At 33.6% G+C, this 17,285-nt stretch overlaps 1 protein-coding gene across 1 annotated transcript in view; it reads right to left on the bottom strand.

Annotated features, from left to right (window-relative positions):
• LOC118197830 (A-kinase anchor protein 13-like) overlaps nt 1-17,285 on the bottom strand; it is a 281,410-nt gene that overhangs the window by 169,386 nt on the left and 94,739 nt on the right. The gene's annotated exons all lie outside the window — the stretch shown is intronic.

Raw genomic sequence — 17,285 nt, 5'->3', positions numbered from 1 at the left:
AAACGAAAGATTTTACTCACACATACATTTTATTTCATTTTTATTAATTACATTTACTCATTCAAAATGACCATATGTAAACTCGGTGGATGATATGAGAAATAAGATACACAATTTAAGATGTCTGCAGTTATATTCCTAATAAATGTTACATCTGCAAATGAAGTGCACTTGGATAGTAACTTGGCACCATATGTAGATTAAAATGATGTTTCACTAAATTAAATACCCTTCCATTTCGTTTGATGTTTACATTGAAATCTCCCATCAAAATGATCGGAACGTCTGTATCTACAGTAAACTCTTCATCATCGCTCCATAAAGTAACTCTCAGAATATTTCATCAACGCACTAAACGAAAACATCTTCAAATCGCCTGAAGTAACAGTTGGATGAATATACACGGATACTAGAATAAATCTTGACTGTCCATTAACAATTACATCAACCATACCTAGCGTTGCCACATCTTGGCTGTCAAAACCCGGGAAAGGAAAAAAAAGTTTCCGGAAGAAGAAAAAAAGTTTTTTTCCAGTCGCAACTGAGAAAACTCCCCCTCCTTAATCTCATTTAAAAGTATTTTTTGAGCTGTAGGAGCAAGCACACTCTCGCAAATACTTGTACATTTTGTTCTACCACAAGGAATCTTTTTTGCCAAAGAAGAATCTGGAAATAAAGTGCTGTAACAATTTGTTTGTGCAAACCTGGTTATTAAAACTAAAAGGTGCTTTTTCATCCTATGATAGACTGAAGTAATTTCAATTGCTGATATAATTGTCCTGTTCTTCTGAAGATTTCTTCGGAAAAAAGTTCGAAACCGATTGCGAAGAATCTCTATTCAAAATTAACAATTGGCGTTCCTTGCTTTGGGAATGTACAGTTAAAGCTCTAACATCCTCGTACTTAATATTAACCGTTTTCCGACATACTTTACATTCTCCGTTAAAATTGTTTCCCTTCATAAGCCAATCAAATTGTGTTAACCACTTATCTTGAAACGACATCGAATATTTTGTATTTTTTTGTGGTACTTGCTCACCTGCAGAATCAGAATCGTATTTTTTTTTTTTTTTTTTTTTTTTTTTTTTCCCACGAGATATTATTATGAAAGCATTTAAATAATTTCAAAATACGCACTTGTATGTGGATAGCTGCAGACTAAATGAAAGAATGGACTGAAGATGAAAGGGTGAGGGGAGATGAGGGCGTGTGCACGCGACACGCCGGCATTAAACTACTACTCATTCCGTAAAGCGCTTACTCACCGCAGATCGTTGCTGCAAAGAACATGTATTCACATGACGTTCTTTGGCTGCTGTGGGCGATTGTGTGATTTTCGATGCTGTCAACCATTTCATCCCTGCGCATTGTACCGTTATTTTCGAGAAATTTGATATTCCGGGAGAGTAATATTTATTTTAAATTCCTTCCGGGAGCCGGGAGATTTTAATTTCCAGGGCTCAATTCCGGGAGAATCCCGGAGTTCTGGGAGAGGTGGGAACCCTAATCCATACCTAGCCACTCATCCGCGGTTGCGCTTGCGCACGGAGCTTTGACTTCGGCAAAATTTCGCTATACAGTAAGACCCCGCTTAACGCGGGGGATACGTTCCATCAAAGTAGAGCGTAATGCGAAACAGCGCTAAACGAGGCTATCTTTACCTGTAAATATTGGGGTTAGGGGAAGATGGCTAGGAAATTGGTTAGGTATTAAATTTAAAAAGTATTTTTTTTAATAAAAATAAAGCCAAACATTTATTTCTTAAAGCCCAAATTAATACCACATTATTATTTCTTGCAAAAATAAAAACAAAATATAAATAACAAAACGAATATTCTTAAAAAAAAAAAAATAAATAAAATAAAATTCTAAGTCAGTCATATTTAGTTAGCCTTCCGCGTTTTCAGTGTTCTGCCTTTTTGTGACAAAAGCATCTAATGTTGTTTGCCCTTTTTCTTTTGCGTTGTTCTCTTAAAAGTTCTTCATAAACGGATAGAGCATCTCTAACACCACGCCTTACTTTTGAACTCCTGTCAAAATTCAGATCATTTTCAATGAATTGATCCATTATTTCAGTTATGGTAGACAAACTCCTTTTTACAAACGCCATCGAAAGTTCTTTTTGCTCTTCTTCTGAATCCCTGCTGTCAACATTTTTGTTTTCTTCTTGTTCAGTTAATTCCTTGAACTTGAGCTCATCATTAGAAAGACTAGCCGCTGCTTCTTGAATTATTTCTTCGACATCTTCCACATTTACCCCTTCAAAATATGTCTGTACAATACCGCACCAAACAAGAAATACAAGTACACTCTTTCGGATATGTATTTGAAAACCTATCGCTGCATAATATTTCGGGGAATCCCCGTATGCTGCGAGCGAGTTCGTGGAATCCCCGGGTTGAAATAAAAGAGCGCTAAACCGAAACAGCGCTAAACGAAACAGCGTTAAGCGGGGTCTTACTGTATTTGACGCGTTACAATGCGTATATCTCTCGTCCAATTCTTAACTTTTTTCCCTGTGTGTATGTGTGTGTTTGCTAATGTGTTCTTTGGTCTGTCTAATGATGTATTTAGATTGATTGTAATACTTGCAGTTTCGAAGATATAAGCATTCGTGAGCACTATAAATAGCGTCTTAATTTTTACCTTCTCATCAGGTCGTTACGGAGGAATGTAGTCATGCGTTTAAAAAGAAGAAGACGAAAAACAAAATGCAGTATTCTAAAATATAGCCATGAGTGTACAAATGTTGTCAAGCGAGTAAAACAGGTGGAATATTTTGCAATCAAACTGCGCTTTGTAAAAGGGCAGACGCCGACGATGGTAGCTTTTAACTCTAGTGATACTATAGGAAGACAACGAATTTTGTCCAATCATTTGTTGTCTTGTGTACGATCTGTGGTATCTTTGCTTATCTTGTGCGCCATTGTTACTAAGATGAGCGGGAAGAGAAATTCTTATATGGCAAATTTCAAACTGTAGGTGCCAGCGTTGTAAGGATCTTAAGTTTTACTAACGTTTACTTTATTTTAAAACTGTACTATCTTTTCTTATTTTCCACTTCCGGCCAGAATTAAATGCTTTAACTTGTTTATGCAAATTGCACTTGCTAACGCCCAAGTTGTGGCTTTTTGCCAAGAGTTAGAGAGAGAGGGAAGGTGAGCCGCCTTGCCACTGCACTCTTACGAGTTTTCAATCAGTTGCTGCTTGCCTTTAAAGCCAGAGGTTTAATCCTCTTGATATTTAACCCGCGGGAAGGCGCGTGGGGTGTATCATACCCCACCCCTACATAAAAGTGGAATATTCCTAACTTGTGAAACTGAAATTCTGTGCTGCTTTCAGTAGCTGAGTTTCTAGTTGTGGTTGACTTTCAGAACCGCTTTTTCTCTGCCTGCGTGTTTCAGAAAAAGATTTATCGGTATTTTGTTGGAACTGGGGTATGACACACCCCACGCGCCTGTCCGCGTAAGTGTTTTTCTGACTGAATATTTAGTTCAGAAATTTATTTCTAGAGTGTAACAGTAAATATTTCTACTCGCAAGTGATTTTAAAGTACTTGACATTAAATTCTTAAAAATTTCTAACCGCATTATGGTAAAAAGAATGAGTCCCTATGAACTGGAGATGCAACGCATGTCAGATTTATTAGAAATATTTGAAAGCGATGAAGATTAAATTTCGGAAACTGAAGATGAAACTAAGAATATTTTCTACAATGTTTTGGTTTCGAAAAAGATAAAACATTAATTCCTGATGTTCCTAAAAAAGGAAAAACTGTTCTTATGCTTTATACAACGATCATTATAACATTATATAACGATCATACCATAGATGATACTATTGGAGAAAATAAAACGTTACGAATTATATGTTTTAATAATATGACTAAAGGAGCAGTGGATATGGGGGATGAAATGTCAGCCAATGTTTCAATTGCCAGAATAACGAGAAGGTGGCGAATGGTAATTTTCTTTCCTGCACTGAATGTTGCTGTAATAAATGCTTGAATTATATTACATTCAACTGCTAATCCACCAACCAGAAACAGAAGTCTGTTTTTGAAGGACTTAGCGTTACAATTAATGAAAAAAAAGTATTGAACAAAGATCAGAGATTAATACTTTTCCAAGAAATTGACGTACTGCATGCAAAACAAAAGCAGAAGTTTCGACGAAGAATTAAAACGAGTACATGAAATTAGAAACAACTAAGTATGAAAGACGTGTTAAATTTTTTGCACTCGCGCCAAGGACAGAAGAACGTGAATGCAATGTTTAAAATGTGAAAACATTCTGTGCCAAGAACACATGAATGTATTTCGTTCAAAGTGTGAAGAAATAAAAAAAGCATGGTGTATTAGAGATGCAATGAAACTTAGAGGCATGATGTTTATTATTTTCATTTATCTTAATTTTAACTCTAAGATTATTTCGGAAATTAACTTTTTGAAACCCAATTATTATTCACTTATTTATAATACACGAGAACAAAAAAAAAAAAAAAAAAAAATCTGAAATGTTTCAGATTTTAAATTACGTCCAAAGGGGCGTTTTTTAACATTTTGTGTGTTACCTTTCTTTATTAAATATCATGTTCCTCGCGCTTAAACCATAAGATCCAGTGCAACAGCAATATCGCAAAATAGTTTTAAAACGAGCATATCTTTAGAATTTCCGATACAGAGACTCACGCGCTGGAGATAAAAATGTTTTTTCTGCACAACGTTGCCATTGCTCGCTTTGAAATCCTTGAGTTTGTTAATCAAAAATTCGTCAAAGTTTTAAAAAATAGGAAATCGATCATAAAACAAATTTCAAATTTCAAATTTGGTCTTCCACATGCTCATATTCGTTGGAGGATTACGTTATTCAAAATTCAATGACTCTATGTACCGTTGTTTTATCACAATACGAGAAATATACATACATTTATGCAGATTTTTCATTATTTAATTTCTTCAAATATAATGCAGGACTCTAACATTTTGTGGCAACAGTTTGAAAAGTGAACCGACATTTATGAGTCCGACGCAAAATGCCAAAACGAAACTAATAGTCCTTCGGGATTCAAATCCCTTTGGACTAAAAAAAAAAGTTTTAAAACTAAATAATACTATTTTTATTGTATTTTAAATTTTGGGGTATGTGATACCCCACGCGCCCGTTCTAGTAAGTTTTCTTGGTGCGCCTTCCGCAGGGTTAAAACGTATTGTAGTTTTAGCAGTTTGCGTACTACCTACGTAACCTTTTAAAAAAAGGCTAGTCTTAGTGTTAGGCATTTGTAAACTAATTCAAAGTTAGCTTTTAGTTAGTAGTTTTATATTTTTACGTTCAGACCACAAATGGTTGGTCTCTGTATCCCGAAGTAAGGGAGCACCTGTAATCTTATAGAGAATAAAGGGTTCAGTACACCCTTCTTGCTTGTGTCGTCTATTCCACACATACTTGAACATAGCTTTAGTAAGCTTCCTTTTCCTATTCAGGACACGTAATATTTCCAAAGCAGATCAAAAGACATACAAGTCCTGATTGCTGAAAATTCTAACAACAACCATACCTTGCCACTGGCTGCACGGCATTTCTCTTTCTCTCTAAATGGAAAACAATTTCGAGAGTTGAGAAAGGTGCAAATTTCGCCAACAACAGATTTTCCGTTTTGGCGACGAAGCAACTCACCTGCATTACAAGCAATTTCGAAAACAAAACAACTCATTTTATTTAAAATTAATTTTTTCATGAACTTAAGATATAAAAAGTGCGATATTTGGCAATTTATCGCTTGATTCCGCCTAACGGTAAAGTGCTTAAATGTATAAGTTGTTCCAAGATTAACAAATCCGTTATCTAACCTGACCCTCGTAATTTAACTTTGAAAAAAGTTCTAGAAATTCTCTGCTTATACACGGAAACATACGGTAATACGATCGAGAAAGTTCCGAAGTAGTTTTTCTTCCGCCCCCCCCCCCCTCGTGCTGAAAACACATCTGGACTTGGAAAGAATTTTCTGTGATATATATTCTCCATTTCTCCCATCCGGTCGTTAGCATAATTCACTCCTACGCTCGGAGCAAAATTTGAACTGCTAGAAAATGCTCCACCGCAAGTTCATTTTATTAAAATTCCAAACATAGCTTTACAACATTTATTCCCTTTACAGCAAAGAAAGTCCCATTGCACTGAAAGTCGAATTTCGCCATTTAATTATTTCGTAAACGCCGAAAGCATTTTGTGTTTATTATTACAGCATCTTTTTTTAAACGTCGCATATTCGCGAGTATGCATTATCGATGCCTATTTCAGAATATTATTATACGTTATAGTTCATCATTATCTATCCCAGAGGTCATAACACTGGTGGCGCGCGGGCCACATGCAATCCGCGAAAACAATTCAGTTTTGATCAGTTTTCAGTGTGATATAAATGTCACTCCGAAATATGAAGATACAGATTTGATTAACTTTTATTTGAACTTGTCAAAAAATATACAAGCTGGGTTACGAATTTTTGCACTAAGAATAATCGGTTTTTTTTGGGGGGGGGAAGGGAATACATATTTTACATGTAAACATCTTATTTTCCCAGTTAAAAGTGAACCTGATTCATAAATGAGCAACTAGAATTCGTATTGAAGATATTTCTCCCCATTGCTGTAATCTTTATCAGAATCGAAACTTCATCAAGTCAAGAAATACAGAAGTTTTTAATTATTTACATACGAATATATGTATATTTATTTATACGTTGAAGATAAAAATAAGAGTAAGACTAGTTTGTCATTATTTATTCCAAAGTTTTGTCCCGCCTGTAAAAATTGAAATTAGAAAGTTTTCATAATTTGTTTCAGTTTAAATTAAAGTCAATTAATTAATGATTAATTAAACATGTTAAAATTATTTGAAAGAAATGTCAGTCTGTTCATTCTGTGAGTGTCTTCTGAGAAATAAAGAGCACTCATTCTATTGGTTCGACAAAGAAGAGAAGGGTATCAAGAGTTCTATAGTTCTATTGGAATTTCCTTTTCGGAAGATAACTGAGGCAGATTTTTTAGTGTTGACAGCAATGCGCCATTTGGTATATCAATCTTCAACAGTAAGAAGGTGACTTAGAAGAAGAGTTCTAACGTATCTGAAGTTGGCTGCTTTAGTCAAGATGACAGTATCGTACTTAAACTAAGAGAGCTGAATCATGGGATCGTGAGGGATGTCATGAGTGTAGAGATTGAAAAGGATGGCGCCCGAGCGCACTTTAATAACGAAATAACGGCTTGATTGCGACGAGTAGAAGGGAAGGTTTTTCCCACGCGTACCTTGAAGCTCCAGTTTATGAGGAAAAGAGAACGTAGTTAGATTGCAGCCGTATTTATAGTAAAATTTTCCTTTAATCTCACTGGCTAAGAACTATACGCACTGAATAAGATAAAGATGTCATAATGCGGAATTAGTTTTCTTTCGAAAAAGGTATTACTATTTTTAGAATAGAGAGGGAAAGAGCCCAAATTAAAAAGAGGAATTAAGGGGCTGTCGAAATTTAAATTATAATTTTGATTTAGAGATTTTTTATCTTACATAGTTATATACAGGGTTATTCAAAAAGAAAGAGAAGATTTCAAACATTTATTTCTTCCAAACTACAAAAGATAGAAACATGATTCTAACGTTAATGGATAGAGAAAAGTTTACAATTATGGTATGCATTCAATGTATGCATTCAATAACTGCAGTTTGTATGGCTTCATGTGCAGACGATGTTTTAGAACTCGCCATACCGTTGGTTGAGGAATTTTAAGTTCTTTGGGTTCCTTTCGTAGAATGTACAAATACGCTCGACATTCTCGTTCGATGCGCGTGGATGTCCTGTGCTTTTCTCTTTGCAGATGCAACCATCTTCTACGAATTTTCGATGCCACTCGTAAATTTGCTTATGACGCGGTGGTTGTTTATCAAATTAACAGCGAAATGCTCGCTGAACTGCAACAATGGACTCTAGTTTTGCCAACTGTAGAACACAAAAAGACTTCTGCTGTGGTGTCCCCGCCATTTCACTACAGACTACCAACCGACAAATAATACCAGAACAAACAACAGCGCCAATGCGGCCATGATTGGAACTTTTACCCATACTAAATTGTACACTTTTCTCTATCCATTAACGTTAGAATCATGTTTCTATCTTTTGTAGTTTGGAAGAAATACATGCTTGCAATCTGCTCTTTCTTTGAATAACCCTGTATATTGCAAAATAAATTAAAATAAATAATGCGTTTATAATTCATCCCATATTCAGTTACGAATAAATCATATGCAAAAATCAAAACCCAGAAGAACAGTGGCAAATTTATAGAAGTGGAGGCAAAACATGGCAAAACCAAAAATAAAATAAGAAAGTTTACATCTTTCGCTGTATCGTCATCAGGAGGTTGATGCAACAAAAGAAGTAAATCAACCTGTTTCTAAGCTAATAAAAACAAAAATTACAGTTTAATGTAATCTCAGAAAAATAAAAGTAATCTGTGTCTCTCTATTAGTCCAACCTCTGTAATCCGAAGTAAAAGTGTGAAAACTGCAAAATAAAAACAATCAAAAACGAAAACAAAAAATCTGAAGGTTTTCGGATTTTAAATTACGTCCAAAGGGGCGGTTTTTTTTTTAACATTTCGTGTGTTACCTTTATATATTAAATATCATGTTCTTCACACTTAAACAATAAAATTCAGTTAAAGAGCAATATCGCAAAATAATTTTAAATTAAGCATATCTTTAGAATTTCCGATACACAGTCTCACGCGCTGGAGACAAATTCTTTGCTATTACTATGCTCGGTCGTATTTCAGGCCCTTGATACCTTCGCCGTTTAGTTAACATTTAGGGGACAACTCTTTAGAATTTTGATAGCTTCGGCTATATATTTTCAGTTAAGCATTAATTAAGTTTTATTTCTTAGTACTCATGAGTTCAATCCCAAGTGTCTTTTCTGTACGCTCTAAGAGAAGAGCCATCTGTAAATTCTTATTTTAAGAAATAAAGGGTAATTAACCATTCTTGAGTTTACGTTTCTGTTTCCTGATCTAAAGCGATTATTCACTTACCAGATCTCGAAGTTCACACATAGCTATAAGAGAAGAGGTTGGAAGCCCATAAATTAATCAGTACTGAGTTGGAAAATTAACTTTGTAAAAATATAAAAAATACACAATAAAACATGAAATACCATAAGGAAAAGGCTATATTATCACTGTTTTCAAACATTTTCAACAGGTTGAAAAAGAATCTCGCACCGATATCTCCTCTTTTTGTGGAATAATTAGTTATGTTCCTGTTCTTTTCCAGTTAGCTTTAAGCACCGAAATTACTTATTAAAAAGCATTTGAATACTCTGAAAATAAAAGCACCATCTCTACATAAACAAGCTGCCAAAACAAAAGTAAATCAACTGCAATTATAGAAGTTCAATAAATCAAATAATTCGTTAAATATGTAAAGAAAAAAAAAATGGCTAAACTGCCAAAAAGAAATTTCAAACATGAAAATCTGTTAACATTGCAAAAGAAATGGATTTTATACAATCTGAAATAAATTAAATTAAACTTCATCTAATTCAATCTATTCGCGTCGATATACAAACATAATTAATGAAATAAGCCAGAAAAAACTATTGGTTGAAAAAGGAATTATCAGGAATGTAAAACACAAATGCATTTGCAACATCTATATAACTAAACTATACTTGCGGGTCTCATATAATCCATCGTTTTAATCTAACAATTCTAAATAATAGAAACATTTCTAACCTAAATCAAAACCTTCTCTTGGTGAACTTCGATGCTGGACAATTGCGCACTTTCGCTTTTACCTCTGTTCTGTTTATACGCTATTTCGCTATGCCCTCTTCCTATTTCAATAGTATCAAAAATGTAAATATTCTGGAAATAGGCACGTCAATATTATATACATATGTACACCCTTTTCATTTTCGCAATCATTGGTAGTAGAATTATACTTCCCAATCACAGAAGGGTTTTTAAACGACGAGAATGTTTTGGCAAGGTCAAATTAAAAATAATAATAATAATAATTTTAGACAAATAACGAAATTTAATTTTTAATGCGGTGTGCCGTATATACTTATATTGGTTATATATATAATAATAAAATTCCATAGTCAAAATTACACTTAAAATTCTAACTGTATGTTCTTTTCATTTTTAATGGCGACGTTCTCTTATTTAAAAGTACGTGGAATTAAATCCACAGCCCCGTAGTCTCTGTTGTTTTTCCCGCCTTTTCTACACGTACAGTTATAGAATGTTCTGGAAATATTTAAAGCGAACTGGATTGGCTGACGAGGCTGACGTCATTTCTTTAAAGCTCCGCCTTTTCAGAGGCTATAAAAGGACTCACAAAAGAATATCGGGGGCTTTTTTTTAAATGTCACGATGCAGTAAACTTCATACAAAAAGTTATTAGTAATTCTTTTTATTTACTCCGGATATCTGATTTTGTAACTGCTGTTTCTACTGAATAATAATAAATGGATCCTGTTCTTTTTTTTTTTTTTTTAACTTATCGTCTGATAATATAAGCTACGACTAAAGCTGGTACATCACACACACACACACACACACATATATATATACATATAAAGTTTTATATTCTTTATGAAGAAATAAAGTTACAAGAAGTTGGACTCTAGTACAATAAAAATTGATCAGGATATTTAATTTTAAAATTTGCAGTTTTTGATGTCATTTTCAACCTTCCTTGGGGAATCGGTTAATTAAGTTAAAATAACTCGAGGAAATAATTTTAAATAAAATTCAGCTAAAAATGTGCGTAATTTAATAAGCCATACAAGGAAGTCATATGGTATCTACATCAGATTTTTAAGTGTTATTATGCATTTTACTTTATGTAAGTTTATGTGCGTTATGTATTGCATACTTTCTGTTATTTTGTAGTATATTGCTCGTATGTATTCTATTTTGTATATTTGTTATTATGCATTTTGTACATTTGTTCCCCTTTATTTCAGGTGTATTGTATCATAGTTCCTGTATACGTTCAAAGAGGTATTTTTATGTTGATTTCTAATGCGCTTTTGTATAGATCTTGATGGTAGGTAAATATTTACAACAAATATGATAATGTTTTGTTTAAAATTATGTGTAATGGTATGAGTCGGTGTTGTACATGTAGACAACTGTAATTAATTATATTAATAACGCTAATTACGTCCAATTTGTAATACCGTTGATGTGAAACACTGCAAAATCTATGCATGTAATATTTATGTTTATTTATGTATCTATTTTATCGTTTTTCTTATGTTTATCTTCCCCCCTTTTTTCCAATAAAATTTTTCACTGGGGGGGGGACACTGAATTCTACATCCCAGGACAAACGCACCTTGGTACCAAAGTACCTTAGTCGTATACTGTTTATTCAAACGGTCCGAATACTTATATGACTTCTTTTCCAAAACTTTTTTATTTTATTATTATTATTATTATTATTATTATTATTATTATTTACCAGCTATGTTTTGAATAACTCTTTTCAAATGAAACATGTTTTAATATACAGTAGATGACCAGTATTATGTGAGGGGAGAAAGGTAAATTAGATAATATTAAATAGCTGATATTTACAAATAAAAGTGAAAAACGCAAGTGTTCGAAAGTAAATGTGAGCCACTTAACGTAGTCTACGCACAATGGTTGCGAAAATAAAAGCCAGGAAAAGTATTTTGTGTATACTAATTCAAGACCTTGATTTTGAAAGTGATATTAATAAGAAACTTTAAGCTAAGTGGCGTAGGCCTCGCGAGTGTTTTCTTTGGTAAAGGCATTCGCATTTTGAAACTTTTAAAGGCCGCATCTTAACTGTTGAAAACTGTCCTTGAGATCGGTTTCGACGACATTTTAGGAAAACGTATCTTTTAATCCCTTTGACGCTATTGATAAAGGTGTTTTTCCGTTTCTCATTCACAAATTGAAAAAAATTTCAATGCTGACAGATTACATCGAGTTTTTTCCTGTTTCATTTCCCATTTTCTGCAGCGCTTCCTCTAAACGCACTCTTCGAAAACCGCTGTAAAAAAAAGAGCAAAGCGAACGAGAAGGTAGCGCTATCTGTCGGCAGAAATAGTAACGAAAATGGGAAAGTTAAGTTAATAGAATTTTATTAAAATCATTAACTAAACAAGATAAATCTGTGTGGATGTTGAAAGCTTCAAAAATCCAATTTCCCAATGGAAGAAGCATTTTATATAATTTTTGAAGACAGAAAGTCTAAATTGTCATTAAATTTCCAATTATAATTAGCTATCTAGGACTTGTTAAGTTCGCTTCTTCGGACATAAGATTCGTATTCCTGGATGTGAAACTTCTTGTGTGTTCCTGGATTCGTGTTCCTGGATGTGCAGGGGCGTAGCTAGAGGGGGGCAAGGGAGGCATCTGTCCTCGGGCGCAGAATCCAAGGGGCGCCAAACTGATGTTACGGCATTTTAGAATTAAATGTTTTCCATCCTTGGCAAGCAGTAGGGGGCGCGAAATCTTTAGTTGTCCCTGGACGCTGAAAACCCTAGCTACGACTCTGTGGATGTGTGTTCTTTTAGTTTTGTCGATATATCTCAGACCAAACTGACAAGATGTGATATAAATTCCCCAAGAATTAAAGTCAGAGATGGAATCTTTAAGAATCGAAACATGCATTTTATTGATAGGCGAGAAAATGATTTGAGTATTGAACTTCTGACGAGGTTAGATTATTTAATTACCGCTAAGACTCGAGGGCTATCTGCCTAAGGGGAGGGATACATTCGTGGAGAACTTTCTAAGGGAAACTGGCTTGTATACACGTTACACATGGGTAAAAAAAAAAAAAAACCACGAAAACACCCATGCAGCCAGCCCGTTCGCAGGATTCGTACCTCAGACCGAACTACCAGTGTTCAGCGACTTTATCGCTCGGCCGCTGGTGGGCCCGAACTCCTGACGAATTCGCCCATTCTGTACTCGACAAAAGGAAGAAATGGAAGCACGACAAGATAATTAACAATTAAATGCTATTTCTAACAGCAGAATATAATATTTGTGGGGAGGATAATTTTTTTTTTTTTTTTTTTTTTTTTAAGATTTTATCAATGACTACGGCAGAAAATCTGTCAGTTGCAGCTATTCTCAAATAATTGAGTTTATTAGCAAGCAAAGTTTCATAGGAACAAACTTTGAGAGCTCGAAATGCAACAATAGTCCTTCAGGGACAAAGTTTAATTACGTCCAGAAGGGCGTTTTTTAATGATTTGTATGTTAACTTTATTTATTAAATATCATGCTCTTTGCACTTAAACCATAAAATTCAGTTCAACAGTAATATCGAAAAATAATTTTAAAATGAACATACCTTTAGAATTTCCGAAACACAGTTCCGCGCGGTGGAGATAAAAATGTTTTTTTTTTTTTAGTCCAAAGGGGCAATTTGCCCAGAAAGACTATTAATTTTGTTTTGGCATTTTGCTTTGATTTACTATAAGCGTTGTTTCACTTTTCAAATCGTTGCCACCAAATATTAGAGCCCTGTATTATATTTAAAGAAATTAAATAATGAAGAATCTGTATAACTGTATGCATGTTTTTCTCATTATGATAAAACAACGGTACCTAGAGGCCATCAAATTTTCAATATTAAATGTTTCCACCCGAATATGGGCATCTGGAAACCCAAATTTTAAATTCGGAATTTGCTTTATTGTCGATTTCATATTTTGTGAAACTTTAACGAATATTTTAATAACAAACTCGAGGATTTCGAAGCGAGCAATGGCAATGCTGTACTGTTGCACAGAAAAACATTTTTACCACCAGCGTGTGAGACTGTATATCGGAAATTCTAACGATATGTTCATTTTAAAATTATTTTGCGATATTGCTCTTGAACGGAATTTTATGGTTTAATTGCGAAGAATATTATATTTAATAAAAAAAGTTAACACACAAACACAAAACGTTAAAAAAAGAAAAAAAAAAAAAAAAAAAAACGCCCTTTTGGACGTAATTTAAAATCTGAAACCTTTTTTTTTTTTTTTTTTTCCCGTACATTATTGTCATTGTACACTTTGAAATCGTTGAGTTTCTTAATCAAAATCTCATAAATGCTTTAGAAAACATGAAATAGATAATAAAACAAATTCTAAATTTCGGTTTCTGGATACCCATATTCGGGTGGAGAAGTACGCTATTAAAAATTTGATGGCTTTAGGTACCGTTGTTTTATCCCAGTTCGAGACATACATAAGTTATACATACTTTTTCTGCATTTCATTTGAAAAACGATTTTCTTAACTGTATAGTGGTACGTAATATTTTACTCTTTTATGGACTTTAAAATTCTAACATTCAAAAATATACTCTTTTATAGAGATTTGAAATTTTCTAAGGTTTTAAAATAAATTGTCTACCTTCTTTCAAAACAAGAATGATAACCAAATATTAATTAGATGAATTTCTAGGGTTTATTTTGAAACCAGCGGGCGAGGACATTCTAGCATGTGACATCAGAGACCGTTAACCAGAGAACAGGGGCTCCATTACCTAGCTGACATGATGTCTGCCTTACACGGATTAAAGCCCCTGCCTCCAGAAGCTATTTATTATAACTAAGCAGAATAAGTTTACAGTGGCATACAAGGCGTTCAAGAACACAAGGACATAAGTAACATAGTCATTAATAGACCCTAAAGAAAGCATGTTACAAGTAGTACCTATAACATACAAACAATAAACCGACTATACTTTCATAATTTGTACTGAAAATACGAAATACTTTCAAAACTGAGTCCAACTAATTTAAATAAAAACTATGGTACAAACAAACAAACAAAATATAATACATCCATTACTGTATTATACACAATTAATTTCAATTAGATTCACAATATCAAGAAGAACCATTCAATTTAGAAAAAATGCATAAAGATAAACTAAGACAAAAATAAACTGCCAAATAAAATTTCTTCATATGAATTCAGAATTAAGAACCAATAACTTTGATAACTGAACAATATTATCATAAAATACACTGAATTTGAAATATTATTACAATACAAAACATAAACTTGGTTTAAAAGCAAAACCACTCCAAGTAATATAAAAACTCTACATCAGGTTTGCTGGCAACGCGATAGAAATACAGTACAAGAATAATGCCAACATAAAGATATGAAAAATTTCCAATTCAAAAACCACATTCATTCAAAAATGTCAAACATTCAAAAATAAGTCAAAGAAAATTATTATAAAATACTGCCTTAAATGCACATTTTACAATAGAGAACTCAAGTAAAACCAATAAAATTCACAAAAACAGGTCAACTATTCAATTCAGAAAAGTGCAAAAAGATATACAAAATAATTATTCTAGATTAGGTTTGCTGGCATCGCTAAGACAAATGCAATACTAGAAAAATGCCGACATAAAATTTTACAGAATTTCAAAATCAAATACAAAATGCATTCAAGATTAAAGTAAAGAAAATTAATATAAAATAACTATCATGAATGCAAATTTTTATAATAGAATGCACAATTAATGCCTATCAAATTCACCAAAGCGAATCAATTCAATTACAAAAGAATGCATTAAAATATGCAAAATAATTAAAATTGTCACAAGAACTTTCTGTTAAATTTAATTAACAATTGCAAAACTGAATAAAATAATCATGATATATATATGATTAAGAACGATTTCAGTACCATACAACAAATACTATGTGCGTCACAAATAAAACCGACTATTTGTACAATATAAGAAAGTAATAGGCTACAAGTAACCGTTACAATTTATAAGAGCATAGATGCATTCAATGTCAGATACGTCTGTTCTACGTAAAACCATTTCTAATTTTAAATTAGTAACACAAGTAGTGGAAACAACAAAACTGAACTATAATAAGCATCAAACACAAAAAGTTAAACAATTACCATTATGCAGTAAAAATCTAACAGTTGCTGAAAGTCAAATTACTCACTCCCAATAGAGATGATCTAAGAGAATTATTTACAGAAAAATTTAATTCCTGACAGAAAAGCATAATTTCGTTAAATTTCTTACTCTCACTAGAGTTTTTTAATATCAATTCAGCCCATTTTGGCCTGTGTTGATCTAAAGGTTTATTCAAGTGAAGTTTTTTGGTAAATGGACAGTGAAAGATAAAGTGTTCAGGGTCTCCCAACTCCCCGCAAGAACAAAGCTCAGTCGTACGTAGTCCAAATCGAACGAGATATGTATTAAAAGGTCCATGACCAGTGAAAAATTGAGTATAAAAAATATCAGACATCAGAGACCCGAAAGGATATATGTAGGGGTTTCGGAAATTCCACGACGTCTAGAAAATATACTAAGAAGGACTTTATATTCTGACAACATTCCTTCTGCTGTCGCTGAGACTCAGCTGGGATACTCCAAAGATATACTGGGATGTGACATTAAGCACTTGGGAGGTTACGTTTAGGAGAATCAGGGGATATAGCTGGACGTTCTGAAAACTTAAATCCTGACAATATCACGTATGTTGTATATGACACTTGGATGTTCTACAGATATAGTGGGGTGTGACATTAGGAGGGAATGGGATTATTCACCGCCGCTGTTTAACCGTCATGCCATTGTGTCTTTGAGCCATTTCGCCTTCGGCCCGCTTCGCCATCAAAATATTTCATTCTTTACATGCCTATATTATATCTATTTTGTTCGTGCAAGATAGATAATTCTGTAGAGGTTGCATAAAATTTCTACTACATGATATTGCAAACAACATTTCTATGGAATTCTGATTTGTGAGAGCTCTATATAAAATTTCTATAGAATTTTATGCAGATGCATTTTTATAGATGATTACCTACAAAGATGCAAAGCTAAAAAGTTAGCTTAATCTTGATTTCTAGTGAATTCACAGAGGGAAAACGGTAGCCAATCAGAAATGAATTTGCAGTCTATATTTTCTGGATAGCTGTAGGCCGAGTCGTAGCTAGCGCCCGGGGGCAACTGAAGATTTCGCCCCCCTCTTGTTTGCCAAGAATGGAAAACATTTCATCCTAAAATTTCTTAACATCAATTTAACGTCCCCTGGATGCTGCGCACGGGAACAGATGTTCCCCTTTGCCCCCCCCCGCTACGCACCTGACTGCAGGACATGGATCTTATTGGTCCATGCTGTAGAAAGGGTGACATCACGACAATTCACGAAACATTTACTACAGTTCGGAACAAAATTTTAACAACATATTC

This window comes from Stegodyphus dumicola, chromosome 2 (assembly GCF_044657685.1).
Source record: "Stegodyphus dumicola isolate Sdum_Otavi_A_Nest chromosome 2, ASM4465768v1".
NCBI lineage: Eukaryota > Metazoa > Arthropoda > Arachnida > Araneae > Eresidae > Stegodyphus > Stegodyphus dumicola.
Note: the sequence above shows the minus strand (reverse complement) of the source record. Positions and strands in the feature narration are given on the sequence as shown.